Source organism: Nicotiana tabacum, chromosome 16 (assembly GCF_000715075.1).
Source record: "Nicotiana tabacum cultivar K326 chromosome 16, ASM71507v2, whole genome shotgun sequence".
In the NCBI taxonomy this organism is placed as follows: Eukaryota; Viridiplantae; Streptophyta; class Magnoliopsida; order Solanales; family Solanaceae; genus Nicotiana; species Nicotiana tabacum.
This window is the reverse complement of record NC_134095.1, coordinates 34,535,737-34,554,094: the sequence shown is the minus strand read 5'-3', so window position 1 is coordinate 34,554,094 and position 18,358 is coordinate 34,535,737. Positions and strand designations below refer to the sequence as shown.

Here is an 18,358-nt window from a genome sequence, read left to right as displayed (position 1 = left end):
TCTATTCAAAAGCATTTTTTTCTCCTTTAAGAAGTTTGGCCAAACACTTTAATCTTTGGGAAAATAATAACTTTGGCCAAAAAAAATAAATTGATCAAACTGGCTATTAGCATTGAAACTTGAAAAATTAAAAGCTCAATTTGTAATTCCATTTGCATTGGACATAGGAGGGACGACCAATTTCCCTTTTTATTTTAACAGCAAATATTTGAGAGGGAATTCTACCACACTTTCCAAGTTCTGCAAGTAGGAACTTTTGAGATGACTAGTCTCAAATAGAACCTGGAAACTTGGCTGGTATATATTACCAAGTTAAATCAATTGAATTGACACAGAATGGTGCCATGTTATGTATAGGAAAATCATTCCATAAAGATAAGTGCCACTGATTGTTCAAAGAAAAAACCTCATGTCACACCACACTTAGTTCATATTATGTTGATTCATGACTACTTAGCTAACTCTTTGCAGGTCCAATCAAGTGTTTTATTCTGGTCTAGCTATATTCTTAGGTACCAACTATACCTCCAAATTTATGTAAGGGCCAGAATTTCATGCTCCTCCTTTTATGACATCTGTGAAAGAAATCATGAATTCCTCTAGTTAATTAATGGGTTGCAGTTTGTAACTTTTGGTGGGGTAGGAAGAGGGGGTAGGTTTTCCTCAAAGGCAGATTGGGTAAGCCGATAATTGTTTTTGACTCGAACTATATATATTAAAACACCAAAGAACTTAAACTATATAGATACAATAAGATTACACTCGTTCTAAACTCATCGACTCGAAATCCTGGATCCGTCTCGGGGTTTCCTTATAAATGGAACTCTTAATTTCCTTCTTAGTTGGTGCCTATGTGTAGATTGGTTGGATTAGATCAATCTGTAATAAAAGTTCGTATTTTTAATGTTTGTTTTCAATCTTTTAGGAGTCGTCAATATCATTCAGCTTATTCACTACTCTACGAATGGTTCAAGATTCAGTGATGTTGAAATAACGTTGGTCAATGCAAGGGATGGTGTCCTAGAACATCAGTCCAATTCTCTTTCCAATAAAGAAAAAGAAGAAAAAAGAAGAAAAAGTTTAAATCAAACAGCTTCACCCACTACTGAAATGATAAACACAAAGCACAGCCTCTAAAAATTCATTGATGATCTAAAGCTTTGAGCAAGATGATGCATTGATTTTGAGTGAGAACAGGAGGGAATCTGCTAATCATTTCAACTTTAGAACTCAAAAAGAAAGTAACGAGAAACTCCTCCCTCCCCCCAACCTTCCTTTTATTACTTGTCATTTTCTGATGGATAATGTATGGTGCAGAGTCAAAGGCGCTAGCAGAATTTAAGGTCTATGGATGGGGAGTTTAGTGTAAAAATAGCACGGGGTAGCCAGTTTTCGGACTGGTCATTTAAAAATAGCCGGCGTTTGCAAAGCTATTGAAAAATAACCACTATTTTGCTGCAATACAAAAAGTTCCAGCATAATATACTGGAGATCGGTGCACCTGTGTATAATATGCTGGAACTCCAACACGGTGAAAGTTCCAGCATAATATACTGGAGAATGGAGCATTTGTGCATGAACTTCCAGCATATTATGCTGGACTGATATAAAATCCGAAAAATACTCCAGTATATTATGCTGGAGTATATTCCGGATTTTGAACAATGTTTTCGTTCAGATTTATCTTTATATGAAAAGTGGCTAAGTTTCGATTACTTTTGAAACTGTGGCTATTTTTGAATGACCACTTGTAAATCTGGCTATTTTTGAATTTCTCCTGAGTTTAGTCCGTTTAAGTTGTTGAGTTCTAAATTAATAATTTGTACATATTTAATAAATTTTTAAAATACAAGATTTAGACTAACGTTGCTAGATTCAGCCGAACCCTTATCCCGCATGCTAGCTCTGCGTCTGAGTGCAGTGGCTTTGAATTTCAATTCAAATACAAGAAAATACCCTGAAAAATCTTCAGATGTCTCTTTTTTCCTCTTTTTTTTTTTTTTTTTTAACTGTAAAAGTTTAAATACTTGTGATTGAAAATGAAAAACCTATCCTCTTGAAAGAAAGTGGTCTGGTCACTCTCCATCAGGATGGCCTTTCAGAGAAAGGAAAGAAAAGCATCAAAGTTTTGAGCTTCAAGTGGTCAAAAAAGCATTGAAAAAGAAATTCCTCAAGTATTTTCGTTGTGGTCCCAATTTGGCCAGGATCAGCCTCAAAAACTTTTAAGTTTCAACTGACTGCAATTTGTACAAATATATAACAGTAATCAACAAGAATCTATAAAAGAAACACACCCAGAATTCTTAGGCTAGGTTCTACCTAGTTGAAATGATGTTAAGCGTAGCCAGAATCTTGATCAAAATATATGCAAGGCTTTGCTTTCAAGTTTTCTATATGTACCATATTCTTGAATAAAAATGTCTAATCATCAAGTCAAACTTTAGTTAGTGCACATCTGTAGAAACTAGAATATAGAGTCATTACTTAGAAATGGAACAAACTTGTCATATCCCTCCTAAGCCATTCATCCACTCAAACCAACCAAAGAAGAAATGATTTAAGTACAACAAAAGCAAACATAATAGCAAGTCTATAGCATCCACATGGGGCAATAACTAAAAGATTTAATCCAAGAAAGAATTGAGAAAATTCATTATATTCAGACCTGTAAACCATGTCCAAGCAACATTATGCAAATCAATAATTTGCTTTTCAGTAAAACATGATTGAAATAAGCATCAGAGTTAATGACGACAGGCTGATGTTGGAGACTCCAAAGCATACTACATAATCAGGTTACTTACAAGGAGCAATAGTCATGAAGCATTTGAATATTTTCTTGACAAACTGTCTGCATATTCAGAGACTTACATGACTTGAATTTCAAACAGCGAAAAAAGGACTTATCTAACTCAAATTATGAAGTGAATAGAACAAAATATTTACCCTACGAATTCCAGGTCGTCTTCTCTCCGCTGAGATGTCTAGTGTCTTCCACATACAAGATGATGAGATACTATGTAAGCTGAGGAAAGATTGCCTGCAACTCCCCCCTTCAAATACATCAGACAACATAAATCTTGAGCGCCACTCTGTTGAATTTAGCATCTATATTCTTGTTCTTTTATTGTACATGAGAGTTCACCCATAACATGGAGATGCAAATAAAACTTTAGGATGATTATGTTGTTTCAATCACCATTCACCATACACAAATTAACAAGTAGATAAATAAACTAAAGATTTAAACATCACCATGCTTTGAGCATGCACTATTTCAGGAATGTTGATTTTAGTTAACAGTTGACATGTATTCACAAAGGTTGTCGCAGTCTTTTTTGCGAATTTAGGAGCAAATGCTATGCCACAATGAGTACTAATAAACTTCTGTCCTACATAGGCCAATGTAGACACGTAAATATACCTACGTATGCACAATAAGCACAAACGGGATTTTGAAAAACAACACAACTTTACACCAATCACCATAATATACATGTCTTTACAAATAGTAGAAGTCCAAGTCATAAAAGAAAAGGATAGTCGACGTTATATTCATTACCAAATGCCGACAATACTAGTCAGGACGTTACTTGATTCATTCTCCCACTTGCAATTTGGCAGTCTCCTCAAGAAATGACATAATCTGTGAAACGTGTAGAATTTAATAGGACACGCACCCAATCAGTAGGCACACGTAGAAACCAAATCTTCAACAAGGCTGAGAGTTCCACTTTGTGGGGATTCTTAACTAGAGCAATTATTCAAGAATTTCATGAGGCTTTTTAAGAAAGAAAGAACTGTATAAAGCCAGCGGTAGATGTTCATAAATAAATAAAAACAGTCTCCAAGGCTGAGATGTTCAAACGGATGCTTAGGTCTATGAGATGAGCCTGAAATAATGCAACAATGAATAGATCAGCTTAGCAACAACAACAACCCAGTAAAATCCCACAAGTGGGATCTAGGGAGGATAGAGTGTACACATACCTTACCCCTACCCCAAGGGGTAGAGAGGCTGTGCAACTAACTTAATTTGAATCCTCTCTTAAAAATATTTAACGTAAAAGAATTTCATGGAGATATTGCTCAACTACGGACTAACGAGATCCACAACCAACTTAATGTGGATTGTTTGATCGATGTCCCGGTGTATTTAGGGTCTGATTCAGGTGAAAGATAAGATATTCCAGATATGAGTGACTTTTTTCTTTGACTATTTTTCAGATTTTGTACATTTATGTAAAGCTTATGCTTAGTGAATTCAGGTTGATACCCTACTTCGCCTTTGTTTCTCCAAAGTTTTCATTAGTTAATACTGTTTGATTCAATAAATAATACATATGCACCAAAATCCGAACTTCTCGCAAATATTTTAAAAAATGATAAGCATAAGAATAAATTTTCTAAAATTAATCACCTGATTTTCTTTAAGAGAAACACGAAATATATATTAATCCCGCTTCTGCAATTACCTTAAATTAAATTGAAAAAATCACAATGTGGTATATTGTTGATGCACAATATTAACAATATGGAGGTGAAACCCGAGTAACAAAATGAGTAATCATCAGTGTGCAATTAGCATTCAAATAATTGCTAAGTGGCTCTAAGACCTTCCCTGCACTTTGCAACCCCATCTTTAACTACCCTTAACCTTTGCATGCAATTCTGCCCCAAATTATTATTGCACATGTTGCGGTACCATTTATGAACCACGGGAAAGGCAGAGAATAACAGTTTTCAAGGCAAATGGCAAGGTTGCAAGAAGTAGGGAGCAAAGTTCAGGAGTACATAAGGGGTTACAAGGTCTGAAGAAGGATTATCAAGGATATGAGGGATAGACAAAAGAAGAAGGGGATGGAAGACTCTGTAAATTATGGGGTTGTTAAAGATTGGTCAATTATATTACTGAAAGAACCAGGGAAATTGAAATCAAGCAATAACTTGAGGAGCAAAAAGCAAGTTGTCCTACTGAAAAATCTCTTATCAACACCTAAAATTCTACCATCTCAACTTGATCTTGTATTTAAAATTTATTTCTAATTCCTTTTCTAACTGGCTTCATATCATAAAGAATAATCATTTAAAGGATGGACAACCGTACATACTTGTTAAGTTGTTATGTGCTCGACTTGTATTTTTCAAAATCGTGAATTTTCATTTGTGCTGAGACTCCTGAAGCGCACTTTTAAAGCTACATCTGCATTAAAAGGCAAATGTGCTTAACCGAACCAATGTTGGCAGACCACTTAAGATACAAGTAGAATTGAACCACCAAGGACTGAGATGTTTTATATCTGCACTAATATTTGACCAAGCAAGACGTCATAATATTGTAAGAGACCACAAGAGGAGGAAAGCAAGCATGCATAAATGGAGGACTAAGAAGACAATTTGCATTTGGCAAAATACTCACTCTAGTCATACAAAATTTAGGAGTACACATATAGCCACATTTTGCGTAAAAGTTTGATAAAATTACCAATGAAAGGTTACATACATGTTCATGAGATCAACAAACTGAGATATATGAAACCAGAAACCTAGTGGGAAGAATTCCGGAGCCAAGTGGACATGGGTTGGACCGACACTCTAAACTTGGTTAGTTTATGCAATCAAGGAAAGCAATGGATACTTTAGAAAGTGAAATATAGGTACAGAAGAGTTCTTTTTCTAGACCAAATCGGCCCAGATTATGAGCCCAGTTTGATTGTAGTAACTCGAAATCAGACAGTTTAGCATTTGTCACGGTGTTGGCAAACATATTCGAACAAAACGAAGTAAATGTAGACACTAAAATTTGCCCATTGAGCAGAGTAGGAGCCAAAAACTTTTCCTGCTGTCGATTTAGAATAACATGCATCGCATGGATAAACTAAGGACAAAGAACAAATGCCTTAGAATTATAGTTATAAAATAGTCGACTCAGTAGATGCACTGCTTGATGTGCATGCTGTACTCACTGTCACAAAAGATTAACTGATGGAAGCCTTTTCTGTAGGAACTTAATGCAGCAGAAACTGTTGAAATTGAAACTGGGCTATTAGAATCATATGCACAAAATGGGAATATGGACATGCAAGAAAACATGCAAACACTTTAGCGACTTCCAATACGTAAGAGGCCCCAACCTTACGGTATATTGATTTGGCAAGGAATTTCTGTATTGTATTGACTGAACTACTCGCTTTGTCCAAATACTCAACTGCTAGCCTTTTCTCCCTTCAAAAATACGTCTGTATATATGTAAGCATTTGTCTTTTGTTCCTTGTAAAGTTTTGGTACACCATTGAGGTTCTAGTTAGTAAAGATGGTTGTATGTCTTTCATAGAGAACCATGTTTTGGACAGGTTCTCTACTTTTTGTATACCACTTCTATAATCGGGATTTCCTACTATATTGATACAATTATTATCTTATTGTGATTTATAAAATAAAAACAACAACATGCACCTCAACTTCTAGTTCTGAAATTACATGCTTGCAAGGAGACCTACTAGTCAATATGAACTACAATTCAAAACGCCATAATCTTGCAGCTCGGCCAAAGCAGGAGTTACTTATATTGTGTGAGAAATTGGGAACTAGTGATAGAAGACATTGCAACAAGCATCAAGTAGCAAGAAAAAAATCTAGTCCATCAAAGAGAAAGTGGCCCGTATATTACTGCTTACGGAGAATTTAAACAGTAATATCATAATAATCCTCATCTTCATCTGAAGCATTTAATCTTGTATCATAGGATTACGAGGCTTATTTTGCACAATGTTGAGCTCACAATCCAATTGTCCTAGAGTCTACATTCACGTATCCATGAAAAGCATGAGACCATTTTCAGTTAACACAGGAAATTGCCAGATGGTACAGAAGAAGTGTCGCACATGTGTTGCAGAAGCCAATGGGCATAGGCTTGCAAATATGGAGTGATTCGCCACGGGAAGGTTAAAATTATGTAATGATTGCTAGCTTAAAATTAGTAGTATATTATCATGCAAATTTGGGCAGCTAGTTATAACTTGAAGGGTTTCAGCAATGTAAAAGTTTTACTAAAAAGTAAGCAGGAATTTCAGAAGATCATTAGTCTAAGAGCTGTATTGACGGCTGGGCAAGGTAAAAAAAACAATTATGCCTCACTCGTACACTAGCTTAGGTCGGCCATATGAATCCTCTATATCCATTAAGCTAAGAGGGATTCTGAACAGTCCACATATGATAGCAAAAAGTCGTTGTGGCCCTCATTGAGCAAAATCACCATACCTAGCCTTGAAGTCTCTGAAGGATTACCATTCGCTGCATTTGTTTTGCTAGAGCTTCTAGTGGCAAAACTTGCCTTTGTTATGGGGGGAGTACTTGTTTTCCTTTCTACTTGTGATAGAGATGAGCTCGTCAAAGCAACATGTATTCCAAGGTTTGTGCTTGTCATTGATGTCGCTTCAGTAAACATCATTACCCGCACTAGTGTTGCTAGTACATATGGGACTGCTGGTTTCTTTTTTATTGAGGACGGGAATATTGTTATGAATTAGCCCCAACCCAATATTGGGCTGAAAAGAGCTATTGGGGCGAGAAGAAGCCAGAGGACAAGAAGACCTTTAAAAAAGTGAATTTGGGATCCAGGCCCAAGAGGTGCTGTCAGGAATCGGTTAAAAGGGACTAGCAGTTAGCAAGAAGGTTATGCGAATTGTTGTGAGGAATTCCCCTCTCCTGGTCTCTCTCTCCCTCGTCCATTTCTCTCTATAGCTTTGTCTCCTTATCTCCTTTCTTTCTGTTACTATTTCCTTAGTTTATGACTATATACTTTGCATTTCCATTATAATTATGCATCTTTCCCCTGTAGGTGTTGAGTTTGTTGAGTTCATAACACGTTTTGATCCATTTCATTTCTACCACTCAATTATTGGTCATTTAGGACAAAATAGAGATTCTCTAAATCTTACACCTATCGCCACACTGTCATACAATCTTCAAACAAACTTAAAAGACTCCTATCAATTATTGGATCTAATACATGTGATTGATAGTCTACCTCAATCATCATGGTGTCACACCTAAGCTTAGTCCAATTAAAAATATCTATTACGCATTAGCCTTAAGGTCTAGACGAATTCTTTTATAACTTTCCTCTTCAAAACTCAAAGTCCATTTGTCCACCAGAACCAAATTTGAACAAAACCAGAGCACATGATCTATACAGAAGACTCTAAGAGGTCGTTTGGTACGATGGACTAGCAAAAATAATCCTGGAATTAAAAATTTAGTACCGCCTTATCACTTGCTTGTCTATTAATACTCGAATAAGTTATCTCGAGATTAAAATTAACATTGCGATAACTTAGACCTGTCAGATGTTGGAAGCAGTAAACAACAACAAGAACTAATCCCAGCATAACTTGTCTTCAAACCAAAAGACCTCTAAGTCCTCTAAACAAATAAAGCTACTCCTCTCCAAAACCACACGAACACACATACATACACAGAGAAACGGGCACAACCTCCTATTTGTTCGTTTCACCTAAGTTGCTAACGCTTGTGGAATACAAACCCATAAGAAAACGCTTGAAATAAAGGAAATTAGAAAGTACCTTGAGCCATAGTGCCACAGCCCAGCGGCACTGGAACCGGGTTCAAGCTTACAGTGGCGAAAGTGTAGGTGCTGCTGCTTTTTTCTTATTTTCCTTTTTTATTTTTTTTTACTTTTGGCTGAATTGCGAAAGAGTACTTTAATAATAGAACTAACAATTAATAGCCCATTTGGCCAAGATGCAAAAATCAATTTATTCTAAGAAGTGTCTTTTTAAAAGTACTTTTCTCCTAAGTACTTTTGGTGAGAAGTAATTTGTGTTTGGCTAATTAATTTGAAAAGTATTTATGAGCAGCAATTAGTGTTTGATCAAGCTTTTAAAAACTACTTTAAAGTGTATTTTTCTTAAAAATGCTTCTGAAGAGAAGTTACTTTTTTCTGCTTATTCAAAACTGCTTCTGCTTCTCCTCAAAAATATTTTTCCTTCTAAAAGCTTGGCCAAACACTCCAACTTTGAAAAACAGCGAAAAAAAGTATTTCTAAAACTAAAGAAAGCTTGTCAAACAGGCTATAAGCTTTCATTCTTTTAAGCAACTTATTAATAAGTTGTTACCCGATGGTTGGAATGAAAATCCAAAGCAACCCACTGCCTAGTTATTCCTTTTGAACATGGTTGGACCAAAAGTCCTCTTCCTTTGCATGATTCTTTAAAGTTTCAAATTATTTTAGCTTGAATATGGACGAATATAGAGAAATAATTTAAAAAGAAATGTGAATATTCAAATTTAAGTAGAACTCATTATTAATAATTAAAAAATGATGTATTTGCCTCAAAATGTTAGACGAATCACACTTGTAATATCTTTACAAAAAGTCAGAACGTATTATTTTTAATTTTAAGGTACAAACCAAATTGGATAGATCAACCTTGTATGAGTCAAAAATTATCTCTAAAATACTCGAGCTATAATAGTATTGGTAAGGCATATGGAGGCCGCCATATGTCACCTATGTGACTCTAATAGACCTGCCCAAGGACGAGGTGGTTCAAGAAACAACAAAGGTCGCGGTCCAAAAGTCATCAAAGATCAAGGTCGAGGTGGAACATCCTTGGCAGAGTTATAACAACTAGTTTCAAGATAGAATATTAAAGTGAATATTCTAGTGGACATTAAAGTGAATATTCTGCACCTGTACTATTAGGGTTTTCTAGGAACTTGTTTCCCATAAATAGAAAGAGACACAATGATATAGGATATGAGACATTCATTTGTAAAAAAACACATTGACTTTGTAGAGAGAATGTGGTCCTATTACAAACATACAAAAACAAGTTTTTTATTAAGATTCTTGTCTTGCATTTCTGCCAGATCCAAGAATAACTGAAGTATTCAAAGAAGACTGGATTCTCTCTCTAAGATGTTACTCTCGCCCCTCTCTAAATTCTTTCCCTGCTTTCCAACCTTGCAACACACAATTCTTCATCTATCAATCAATACCCTCAGCATCTGATACCTTATCATCCCCAATCCTCAAATGGACCCACCAAATCAAAACACCATGCAAATCGATAAACCAAATTTCCAATCCCCACCTAAATCTTTCCTGCAAACTCTCACCTCCACTTCAACTTCACAACTCCCTACCAACATTCTGGATACTCAACCAATAACAAACTTAGTTGATTTAACTGCTGAAACTTCAAACGATGGCTATCTAGATAATTTCATCCCTCTGACCACCGAAGACAAAGCTAGACTTTACACCCCCTGGCAATATTCCATCATCATAAAGGTGTTTGGCAAAATGGTTGGCCACCAACTATTAAAAACTAAACTCACACACTTATGGAACCCCACAGAAGAAATTCACCTAATTGACTTGGGCTCTAACTTCTTCCTTATCAAATTCCATTATGAAACCAATATGTGTACGGCTCTACATGAGGGGCCATGGTTCATACTCAACCATTTCTTATCCGTTCATCGTTGGGAACCCGAGTTTATTGCCTCAGCAGCACAGCTAACTTATGCTGCTTTATGGGTGAGACTACCGGAACTTCCCACGGAGTTTTACGATTTTAAAATTTTAAAAAAGGCGGGCAACAAGATTGGCCAACTCTTAAAAGTTGATACATGTACCACTACCACCACACGAGGCCGGTATGCACGAATATGCATAGAGGTACTATTGGAAAAGCCTCTCAAAACCCATATCCATATTGGCTCACACAAGCAGGTACTACTATATGAAAGCCTAAATCTGCTTTGTACAAAGTGTGGCAGATTTGGCCATGCAAGTTGGAATTGTCAGTTTTCACCAACACCACCTCTAAACTCCCTACCAGGCAATCCTGTAACCAAGCAATGTTCCATCCCCACAAATACTACTCCTGACTCCGAATGGAAAATTATCAGCTTCCCTAAAAAAATAACTACCAACAACAGGCGAAATCAACCACGCAAAATCCAACCACAAGCTTACCATCTACAGGCAACTGCTCAACACCATCAACAGAGGACAGGAAAGTCGGTGGCCGCCACAGAGCAACATGCAAGTACAAGTAAGGTCACTAACCCTAATTCTATTCGTGCATGGGCCAATACTAGCAAGCACCTTTTGTTAACCACTAACCCCTTCGGCACGTTAGACCAAATCGACCCTATGGAATCACCAACCCACTGTCCCAATATTGGGCATTCTACACTAATTCCTACTAGACCTCCAAGCCCAGACCTGCCACATAATAACACATCAGCAAACCCAAAAAATGCGGTCACTCAGCCCACTCCAGACCAACCTCTATTACACAATACCTCTCCTAAAAATATCTCACCAACTATAATAAGCCCAACTAACATGATTATAGAGCCCATTCCATTAGCTGCACTAAATAATAATAAAAACTCCCTAATTATTACAGACCTAATCGAGACTCAACCTCTATCCCAACCCTCTCATATAGCTAGTATAGCTGGCACAAATACTACTTCAAGGAACCTTACAAATGACACATCACCTTCTCTTTCTAACAATTTATACCCAAAATTTATAGTAGCCCACTTAGGAGCTGTCTCCTTGCATGATACCCCTCAACGGCCAATCACCAACCTTCCTTCTCCAAATACACGCAAAAGCTCTGCCCCTTCCATGACAGACAATGATTTGCACCCATGTGAATCACAACTCTCCATGGCTAACCCTATGCCTACTATACTACCAGATATCCATACCACAACCTCTCATACATCCTCCACCATAACTCTAACCATCACTTGCCCCACTCTACCCAGCGAACATATAACTCCAACCCCTTTACTAACTCAAAATGCAATGACCCTAGCTAACCAACTTTAGAGAGGTCAACCAAACCAACAACTAATTCTTCCATTTCCCATGATTAATCATGAGCGGACCACCCCACCCCAACCCTACAACACCATTGATATACACATCCCAATCATCACCACTGGAATACCCTCTCCAGTCTTGGTTGGAAATGGGGCTGCAGGGCTATGACCTAATATTCACCATGGAACTCAACAACTAGGAAATTATTCTCCTAGTCCAGAATCTATCTCACTTAGCGGAGATTGTCACAGAGGGCATGAGACTAGGGATGGAAGCAGTTGCACAGAACTACTGGCCCAATCTCCATACTCCTCTGATGGTGGACCACACACTGCCCTTATCGTCCAACAACTCACCATGGGCCAATCCCCCCACTCCTCCATTATACAGCTTCAACCAAGTAATGAGCCTCCTGCCCTTCTATCCATAACACCACACGGGGTTGATATATGTCCTATGGTTCCAGCACATGAACTCCTTTCCACCACCACACATACTCATATCCCCGTCCAGCACCCAGGACCCTTTATCACCACCCATGAGTCCACCAACCATACCATCTCCATCGCCCAACGCACTAGGAGAACAAACAAGGCTAGAATTAGCATAAATAATGGAGGAATCGAGAAAAACCAGGACGGAGTTCATATGGCTAAAGGGGTTCTATCTATACATTGTCAAGGAGCAGTATGCAAAAAAGTTCATACTCAAATGCCCACCAGAGCTACATTGTTTTGTTTTCTAATGGTCAATTTCAGCCTTCTAAATTGGAACTTGCAGAAAGGCTGAGATGCAATATCAATCTCAGACCACATCCAAATCCACAGGAAGAGAAATATTCCATGGTAATATTTCCCACTCTGAGGCAGATGACTTCAACTCGAACCCCATTGGGAGTGCCGAGTGACTATGCTAATTTAGATACCAATCTATTATGAATCTAATCGTCTGGAATTGTAAAGGTTCTAACAACGGGGAATTTAGAAGGCAATTTAGGTCAATATTGGATAACTATAGGCCAGTCCTAGTAGTCCTTTTAGAGACCCGTATGCATGGCTATACTATCTTAAAATTGACTTCAATTTCTCACATTTGGCACAAATGGAAGCCCAAGATATGTCTGGTGGTATGGTATTACTATGGCATGCTAAACTTGTTACGGTCGAAGATGTTACTATGACAACACAAGAAGTGCATTGCATGGTCCAGGTATGGCCTAATCCCCTCAACTGGTTATTTTCATCCATATATGCCAATAACTCCACTGTCTCATTTAGCAATCTTTGGTAAAATTTAAAATGCATGCATGATTCTTTTACATACCCTTGGTTAGTAGGGGGACTTTAATGAGGTAGCTAGGGCTACTGAAAAATTTGGGGGTAACCCTATTAATAACACTGGGATTGATGCCTTTGTAAACTGCCTCAACTATTGTCATCTAGTCGACTTAGGTTTTAAGGTAGTCGATTTACTTGGACTAATAAAAGACATTTAGGTCACACTATACTAGAAAGATTAGATTAGATTACTAGCCAACTATGAGTGGCTTAATTTATTTCCTGAAGCAATAGTACAACACTTTCCGCGAACTTACTCTGACCATTGCCCGTTACTAGTAGCACCACAACCTCAAAATATACCTAGGAATCACATATTTAGATTTGAAAAAATGTGGACAACACACCCCACTTTTACCTCTATTGTCAGCCAATTATGGTACAATGCCTCCTCCATAATGGAAGCTACTTCTAATTTTCAGCAAAATGTGTCATACTGGAACAAGGAAACGTTTGGAAACCTCTTAAAAAAAAAAAGCATAACCTATTCTCCAGAATTAATGGCATTCAAGCATTAATACACTATCCTACCAGTATATTCCTTCAAATTCTTGAGATTAAACTGAACCAAGAATTTAGTTGTATTCTAAAGCAAGAGGAAGATTTTTGGAAACTCAAATCAAGAATTAACTGGTTAAATGAAGGCAATTCAAACACAAATTTTCTCTATATGTCTACCTTACAAAGGCGTAGGCATAATCGTATCAATGCTTTAAAAGATAATGTAGGAAATTGGATTCTTGATCCAAGCCAAATACAACACAAAATATTCAATTATTACTAAAAAATGTTTCACACTCAACATCAGTTTACTACCGGACAACATTTTGAATCAACAATGACCAATTGCTTAACAACTGCTGGCAAAAATCATTTGGCGCAACCTCTAACTTTGGTTGAAATAAAGCAAGCCCTATTCTCCTTTCAACCTTACAAGGCTCCGGGTCCAGATGGCTTACACCCGTATTTCTTCCAAAAATTTTGGAACGATGTCAATCACTCCGTCACAACCTGTTGTCATAACACTTTCAAATACGGCCCAATTCCCTAGGAAGTTAACATGACATACTTGTGCCTAATCCCTAAAGCCAAAATTCCTTCATCCATCAATCAGTACCGCCCTATTAGTCTTTGTAATACGGTGTACAAATTAATTTCCAAAATTATTGTAAATCGTATAAAGCCATATCTCACAAAAAAAATAGGACCCACGCAGTCCAGTTTCCAACAAGGGAAACGAGCATCTGACAATGCCATAATAGTGCAAGAAGTCCTCACACACCTGAAAAGAAAGAAAACAGGTAAAATAGGACATATGCTTCTAAAACTAGATCTTGAAAAGGCTTTTGACAAGCTTGAATGGTCCTTCATAAAGGACACACTCCATTATTTCAATTTTCCAAATAAACTCATATCCCTTATAGTGTCGTGCATTATGACCTCATCGATATCTATATTAATCAACGGATTGCGCACTCAGTTTTTAAACCCTCTAGGGGCATAAGACAAGGGGACCCACTATCCCCATACATCTTCATTATGTGCCTGGAACGATTATCCGGGAATATCTTCAACTCAGTAGATTACCTACTATGGAAACCAATACAAATACAAATATCACATTTTTTTTACTGATGACATCATTCTATTGTCGAAAGTAACTCCTACAAGCTACAACACTATAATTGACTCCCTTAATAACTTTACCAATCTATCAGGACAAACTATAAACTTCCAAAAATCAAAAAATTTCTCCTCAAGGAATTGCACCACTCAAGCGAAAAACACTGTTCTGAATTGTTTTAATACGAGGGAAGGTAACCACTTTGAAAAATATTTGGTCTTTCCCATGTTTCATACGCGGCCCACTAAGTCAGACTTTCAATTCCTCCTGAATAATTTCAAAGCTAAACTTGCAGGATGGAAAACTAGGTTTCTATCCCTCCAAGGTAGAATAACTCTAATTAAATCAACCATATCTACCTTACCTAACCACATCATGCAATACATCTTAATTTCCAAAAACATCACCAACAAAATGGAGCAATACATGCATAACTTCCTTTGGTGTACTACCAAACAAAAAAGAAAACTCCACCTACTCAGTTGGAAGAAGGTTACCACTCCAAAGATGTTGGGAGGACTTGGTATTCAGAGACTTCATCTAAAAAATAATGCCCTACTAGCAGGACTAGCCCGACGCCTATTCCACTCAACAAATCAACAATGGGCCAACAACCTCATCCATAAATACAAATACACAAGCACATGGGGCAATTCTTCAGCCACATGGCAAAACATCGTACTGGGATGGCATTTATGCCAGCTTGGTATCCAATGGCAACTGGGGTCCAACTCAAATCTCAACTTCTGGAATACTACTTGGCTTACACCTAATACATCCCTTCGCTCTCTAATACATGACCCCATTCCGCTTAACCATATTCACAATCCTATCAATTCATACACGCACCATAATGACTGGAACTGGGGTGATATCCCTTTCCAATTTCCTGATAATATCCAAAAAATTATAAATACAATCAGTGTACCTATTTATGCACAAAAATATGACACTATATACTGGGCTTTATCGAACAATGGGAAATTTACAGTAAAAATGATGTATTCCTCATTGTTACATCAAGATCTTACTATACTAGGGACTGTAATCCCTTATAATTGGATTTGGAAATTGCCCGTCCCACCAAAATTAAAAACTTTTGTCTGGCTTATCATGCACCAAAAACTACCCATGAAACACTACCTTCAACGAATATGCATTACACTAGATGACCTTTGCCATAGTTGTCACATTAATCAGGAACACATCAAGCACCTTTTCTTCCATTGTCCCAATAACACACATCTGGAAATACTTGGGGCAGACATGGTTTACCACAACCATCACCACATCCTCTCCACCATCGGAATGGTTAAGGCAACTTATGAACATTAAGCTGAACAACATTCCCTACAATATTAACTTTACAACTTTTATCACTTTCACAATGTGGAACATCTGGATTTCGCGTAACAATCGAAACGTTAATAATAGCACACAAAATTTAAACATCAAATTAATTACTCAACAAGCTCTGAAATATACGTACCTAGCCACCAACATGGTAACTCCCAAAATACCCAAAATAATACCTATCAAGTGGCTGCCTCCAAAACACAATTCATTCAAATTAAATTCTAATAGAGCAGTATCACCACACGCTCATTAACAGGTATAAGAGGGCTAATGCGTGACGAGAATGGAAACTGAATCATAGGCTTCACAGAAAATTTGGACACGGCAAGCATAATAAATACATAACTCAGGGCTCTATTTCAGGGGATGGAATTGGCACACACGCATAACTTGGTTCCGCTGGAAATTAACGTTGATGGATACGAGGTAATAACACTACTCAAAAAGGATAACATGGCATATACTAATATACTCGCTGAATGTAGGCACCTCCTGGACTACATGCCTAGTGTTATAATTGCACACACTTACAGGGAGAGAAACGAGGTGGCTGATTGCTTGGCAAAAGCAGGCTGCAACATGGAAGCTGCAACCAATTTTACTATTTTTGAAGAGCCACCAGATTTTGTAAAATAATTTTTGGACATGGATCAGGCAGGAACAGTTTGTTATCGAAGATCTACATACGAACCATCGAGTCATGCTGTGAACTTGGACCAACCCACTTTTGATGATACGCAATAACACACAAGCACACATGCACTCGCTGGGAATGAAGAAACTATTCATTTATGTTGTAGCAATGTTTGTAATACTATAAACACAACTAACTCTACCGTAGATGCTTAGGCATCGACCTCTCTGTAGTTTTCTTATTTTGTTTTAATGCAATATTATCTTTCTAACCAAAAAAAAGAAGTATTCAAAGGCTTTTTAATCATTCATCATTGTCAGAAAGAATATCCACTGATCTCCTCCCTTTTCGGGTGACTCATACATTTTATTTACTTAAATGCCATTAATGCACTATTTATTACTATTTAATGCCGTATTCCATCTTTTTGAATCATTGAATATTATTATCATTGCTTGTATTCATTGCCCTCAAGATAAAATATACCAATTGTCTTTTCTTGACACAGGTAGCTTTATCTTTCGGATATTATTTTTAACTAAGATCAAACCTTCTTTATACAAATCTAATCGATTCAACCAAAATCTATATTTTTGGTCAAACAGTTTGGCGCTGTCTGTGGGGACTTCTTTTAATTTTTTTAGTTTTCTTTAGATCTACTGCTAACGTGAGCCACTAACCTCACAAACCCCAAGATCTATTCCTTTCTTTGCAAATACAAAAACCTACATGGCAGGTAACCAAAGAGAGTAGACTAGAATAACATGTGATGTTCCTAGTGATAGAAACTAAGGGTCCACCAAACTATATAGAGAACCAGGTTCTCTATTAGTTCCCACAGAAATACACACACAATAGTAAGTACATAACACAATAGTAAGTACATAACACAATAGAGTTTTACGTAGAAAACTCTCAGCTCATAGGATTAAAAACCATGACCTACCCTCGTAGGATTTAAACTTCACTACTGAGCAAACTTCAGATTACAAACTATTGTAACCTAGGAATTAACCTCTTAATCGCTCACTAACTTGTAATAACTCTATCACAAGCCCCTTTGTAATACTTTATTACAAAGCTTACAACTCGCCTAACTCTAGCCAAGACACAAACATAAGGTTTATGGTTTTGCAAAAGGTTTCCTACACAATGCTTCTAACTAAGCTAAGTAGAAATTACAAATGAAACACTTTAACAAAGGTGCAACACAACTAAGGACATATGATGACTCAATGTAGGAAACTGGTCCTTTGTTATGTTGTTCTTCGTTCTTGATGCCCTTGATAGTCACTTGCAAGATTACGACACACTTGAGAGAAAGCTTGATGAATTCTGGAATGTGCAAGCATGATATTTGCCTTTGTTTCATGTTAATATTACATAAGTGACATCACTTGAATGATGCAAGCATGTTTGGTACAAGGGCATTCCCTATAAAGTGATTGCTGCATTTTTGCACTGTTGCGTGTGCAGAAAAATAGTTGCAGCAACTTTATAGCTGTGGGGGTTGACTAGTACAGTCAGTAAGG

At 37.2% G+C, this 18,358-nt stretch overlaps 1 long non-coding RNA gene across 3 annotated transcripts; it reads right to left on the bottom strand.

Moving 5' to 3' along the window:
* Positions 1 to 2,623: 2,623 nt before the first annotated feature.
* Positions 2,624 to 8,738, bottom strand: LOC107769591 (uncharacterized). 3 transcript variants are annotated; one of them, XR_001644437.2, is made up of 4 exons: positions 8,586 to 8,738; positions 5,112 to 5,203; positions 3,563 to 3,893; positions 2,624 to 3,053 (listed from the first exon to the last, which is right to left on the bottom strand). It is a non-coding gene; the product is annotated as an uncharacterized LOC107769591 (long non-coding RNA). The 3 variants fall into 3 exon arrangements; XR_001644438.2 differs by having other exon boundaries at positions 5,112 to 5,300; positions 8,586 to 8,724; XR_001644439.2 differs by lacking the exon at positions 8,586 to 8,738 and adding an exon at positions 7,261 to 8,578.
* Positions 8,739 to 18,358: the final 9,620 nt, after the last annotated feature.